Source organism: Papio anubis, chromosome 17 (assembly GCF_008728515.1).
Source record: "Papio anubis isolate 15944 chromosome 17, Panubis1.0, whole genome shotgun sequence".
Taxonomy (NCBI): domain Eukaryota; kingdom Metazoa; phylum Chordata; class Mammalia; order Primates; family Cercopithecidae; genus Papio; species Papio anubis.
This window is the reverse complement of record NC_044992.1, coordinates 45,738,118-45,742,565: the sequence shown is the minus strand read 5'-3', so window position 1 is coordinate 45,742,565 and position 4,448 is coordinate 45,738,118. Positions and strand designations below refer to the sequence as shown.

The 4,448-nt window shown below is 59.2% G+C and overlaps 1 long non-coding RNA gene across 1 annotated transcript in view; it reads right to left on the bottom strand.

Annotated features, from left to right (window-relative positions):
* Nucleotides 1-512: 512 nt before the first annotated feature.
* LOC110741535 overlaps nucleotides 513-4,448 on the bottom strand; it is a 30,456-nt gene continuing 26,520 nt past the window's right edge. Inside the window, exon 6 of the long non-coding RNA XR_004179251.1 lies at nucleotides 513-3,238. This is a non-coding gene — a long non-coding RNA (uncharacterized LOC110741535). The remainder of the gene's footprint in view (nucleotides 3,239-4,448) is intronic.

Sequence of the window (4,448 nt, the reverse complement as noted above, 5' to 3'; positions counted from 1 at the left end):
ATCGCGGGCGCCCGCCCGCCCGCGCCGCCCGCGCACCACGCTCACGCCGCCCCCGGCCCTGCCCGGCCGCGGCAGCCAGCGCGCCTCGCTCGCTCATCCCGGCCCGCCCGCCGCCAGCGCCGGGTGGGGAGTCGCCCAGGTTCGGGAACAAAGCCTGGCTTGGTAGGGAGCTTTTCGCTCGTTCGTTCCGTGTTGCTTTGCCTGCTTTCTTTTTCGTTTTAGGGCTCTGGGTCGTCGCTCCCGAGCCCTCCCTCTGCCCGCCCTCCCGTCTCGGGCCCCGGGTCCCGAGTCTCCAGCCCCCTCCACCAAGTCTTCGTCTCTGGGTGGGTTCTTCAGCCCCAGGGAAACTTGGGGGTGGAGACCGGGGGAAGGGGCGCTAGGAGGAATGGGAGCGACGCGGGCCGTTCGCCCCCGCCCCACCCCGTGTCTGGGGGTCTTTTTGGATGGCCGCCCTCGGGCCCTTTTCCCGGAGGCCACTCTGGAGGGTAGACGGTGTCACATGCAGACACTTATTCATTCAACAGATATTTATTAAACGCTCGTTGCCAGTCGCTGGGATCGAGTAGAGAGCAAAACACATTCCTGCCCTCGGGGAGCTTCCTGTCGGGTTCACAGACACACGCACGCACAGGGACTCGGAGCCCCAGAGACACACACCGAGGCACCCACAGACACGAGCTAACTCCCAGCTTCAGTCACACCACTGACCCTCCCAGAGACACGAACCTCCGCTCCAGCCCCGCGCGCGCGCTTAGAGACCCACGTTAGAGACCCGCAACCACGAGGTGCTCACGAACACCAGTTACACTTGACCTCTAGGCACGCGCACAGACACACAGCGTAACTCACACGCAGCACTCCAGAGGACTAAAGTCCCTGCAGTTGGGTCTGGGAGAGAAGTGAGGGGCGTCGGCCCAAACGCTTCTTCCCAAGACCTGTGTGGGCAAGAGGGGAGTGAGATCTGACCCCCCAAAAACTTCCTAAAGGGGGGCGACGCTCGTGGGACTAAAGGTCACCCGCCCCCCACAGCGGGAGTTCGGGTGGCGTAGGGGAGAAGGCAGCCCTGGGGGCTTCAACGACACTTCAAAGACCTCGAGGCCGGGAACGCTTCCTGCGGGGGAGGGGCAAACAGAGAGGAGAAGGGAAGACGGGCCGGGGGACTGGCGGTGGAGGAGGTCGCCCCCCCTTCGGTGCACTGCCCCCTGGCAGACTCTTCCGCCGGGTCCGCCTCCTTTTCACCAGCACCTGTTCAACCGGAACATCAAGGGCCTGGGGCCCGCCGCGGCCCCCCGTCGGCTCTTTAGTACCTTTCATCCGGGAAGGGAGGTGAATCCCCGCCCAGGAGGGGGGAGTAGGGCGGGGGAGAACTTGTCCTTGACCTGGTCTTTGGCGTCAGGGATTTACTCCCTTAATCCCGGAGAGGCGGGATTGTGGGGAGGTCGGGGAAGCTGAGTTCTGGGCTGCAGCCCCCCATCTCCCCTCGCTCCGGTGGACACAGGGAATCTCGGAGGGCTGCCGGGACGAAGAGGCTACATCTACACAGGGCGGTGTAGGGGAAGCCGGTCTCTTTGACCTCCGTGCCTGGGAGTAGGGGCCGAGAGCCAGATTATTGCGATGGCCGGGATCCCGGCGAGGACTGCCGCGCTCCGGTCCTTTGTAAATTTCGCTAACATGAAAAGTTAAACAAGACACAGAGGAGAAACTGCACTTAGGGGTTTCTAACGAATTACCTTTACTAGCAAGAATAAAACTGCAAGAATGTTAAACGTAAAAATGTCAGTCCTAAATCATGCACGAGTTTCAGAATATTTGAATATTTGCTTTTGGGACCCACCGCTGCAAAGGTGGCCGCAGTTTCAGGTTTCGCCGGACGGGGGTTACTAAAAGGTGCCTACGCCCTAGGGGTGGACGACCTGGAGACGGGGACCAGGAAGCCTTTGTCTCAGGTCACCCCGCGCCGGGTTTGTCGCCTAAATTTAGGGTTGGACGGGAGACAACACTTGTAAGTTTAGCGTTTTAGGAACATTGTTTCGTTTAATCCTACCACACCCTTTTAGGGTGGGTGTTCATATCTCCCATTTTGTGAATGGAGCAACTGAGGTTTCAACGGGAAGAAGTGACTCGCCCAAAGTCACTCAGCCTGAAATTGGCAGAGTCGGGACTTGAACCCATTCTGTGCCCCGCTACGACAGGGGTTCCGCCACCACGCGTTGGTCGAGAGCGGGTGCGGAGCTGGGATGTCCGAGCCTCCTCTACCGGCCCATCCGCAAATGCTCCCTGCGAGTTCTGGAGAAACCCGGTGCCCCGCGGGCTGGGCTGGATTCGTGGCGAGTACCCAGGGTCGAGCTGTCAAATTCAATCTCAAGCTTCCATCATTTATTTTCCTGAGCGCCCACTGTGTGCCGATCCGCAAAAAACAAGCAAGAGCAGGAACCAGCCAACAAGTGGTTCAAGTTCACCGCGCTCTCCCCGGACTAACTGAGCACTGCTTTGGGGTGTCACGCAGACCCTGGCGGTGGGACTTTCGGCGAGTGACTTCCCCTTTCCGAAATCCGGCTTGTCCCTCTGTAAATGGGGCGTTAGTACCCCTGGACAGGGGCTGTACCGAACACCGAACGAAAATCCTTTTGTAAGGCGTGAAGGCACACAGTAGGTGCTCAATCCCTGCTCGCGCCCTCTCCGCCGCCCTATGCGTGCCGGGGCCGCGCGCTCCCGCTCCTGCTTCCCGCCTCCCGCATCTTCTCCCGTCTCGCGCGTCCCGCGGCGAAGGGACTGGGGCAGAGACGACCAAACAGAAAATTATTTCCGCCCGCTCGCCCCGCCCCGCCCGTCCCCGGAGCCAGAAGGGGATTGTGGGGCCGCCGCGGCCGCCGCCGGAGCCGAGCGGGGCGGAAGCGCGCGTCGCGCTGCTGCTCGGGCCCGACCGCGCCGGCCCGCACCTCCCGGCCCGGAGCTGCGGGCTGCGGTCGGGGCGGTCCCGGGGCCCGAGGCGGCTGCCGCGGGGCAAGTTTCCGCGAAGCCTGGCTCGCCGGTTCCGGGAATCAGGCGGGGGAGGCTGAAGGATGTTGAGGTTTCGCTTCTGCCAGCCGACCGGGCGCTTGGTTTCGCAGGTGCCAGGGGTCGGGGGTACGACCTCTCCCTCTGGGCCATTAGACAGACCCGGGCTCGGGGAAGAGGCTGCGCTAACGCCCGAGGGTTTGCGTTTCCTTCGCGTCTCGTTTGCACACCATTTTCTCCCCTAAAACCAAAGCTTCTGACCTGGGGGAGGTTCGAAGAGGTTAAGTCACTTTCCCCCAGGTAGTCCAGCCAGCGAAAGGCTTCAGCTGGGAGGGCCTCCTGCCCGAGCGGGGACCAACTAGAGTCAGGCAGACCTAAGTTCGAGTCCCAACCCTGCCACTTTCTTGCTTTGACCATGGATTAGTAGTGACTTATCTGCGACCCTCAGTTTCCCCATCGCAGACTGTAGTACCAACCTCAGGGCTGATATGAGCAGTGACGATGTCAAGTGCCCGGCACAAAGAAGGGTGCTTTCCCCATTAAAGGGTATGACTCGGAGGCGATCTATCCAGTAGGCCTGGGTGGCTTAGGAGGGTGGGTGTACAGTTTGTTTCCTAAGTCACCCTGTGCGAGATGGAGGGAGGCTCAGTTTCAGGAGGAACTGGTGGGAGTGAGGGGATTTCCCTGACATTAGGAAGTCAGCAGTCATGATTATTGTAAATAGTGACTCTGCATATGTGGGAGTTTGGGCTTTTCAGGTCTTTCTACAGGAAGAACACAGTGCTTAATATCAAATCTTGCCCTCTGCCATTAGCTAGCAGCCTCAGTTTGCCAATCGCTAAAATGGTGATAGTTGGATTCCCCTCCACACTCGCCTTACCTCAGTCTACAGGATTTTGGTAACTCCACCTGGCCAAGGTCCTAGCAAGTGCTTCAAGAGCTGTGAGTGAGCCCAGGTAGTTCCCTGACCATGTTAGAGCATCAGGGACCTCCTTTAGGGAGATAGGATGGGTAGGAAGGGAACAAGTTCATGGGATGAGGTAGTATCTACCCAAACTTTTTCCAGAGCTGCATGGACCCTAGTCCCAGCCCTGCCCCTAACCAGCAGTGTGACCTTGGGCAAAGCAGTCACCCTCTCTGGTATTTGGTCAGGTGACCAGATCTTGAAAGTCCCCTTTGTGGTAACATTCTATAAGTTGATGACTCTGCTCCTGGGGAAATTTCCAGGGTAAGCGATGACACATGACTAGCACATTTGCCCTGCTATGTTCCACTTTACCAGTTCCTCTTACAGCCTAATCTTTTTTTTTTTTTTTTTTTTTTTTGAGACAGAGTCTTGCTCTGGCACCCAGGCTGGAGTGCAGTGATGTGATCTCGGCCCACTGCAACCTCCACCTTCTGGGTTCAAGAGATTCTTCTGCCTCAGCCTCCCAAGTAGCTGGGACCACAGG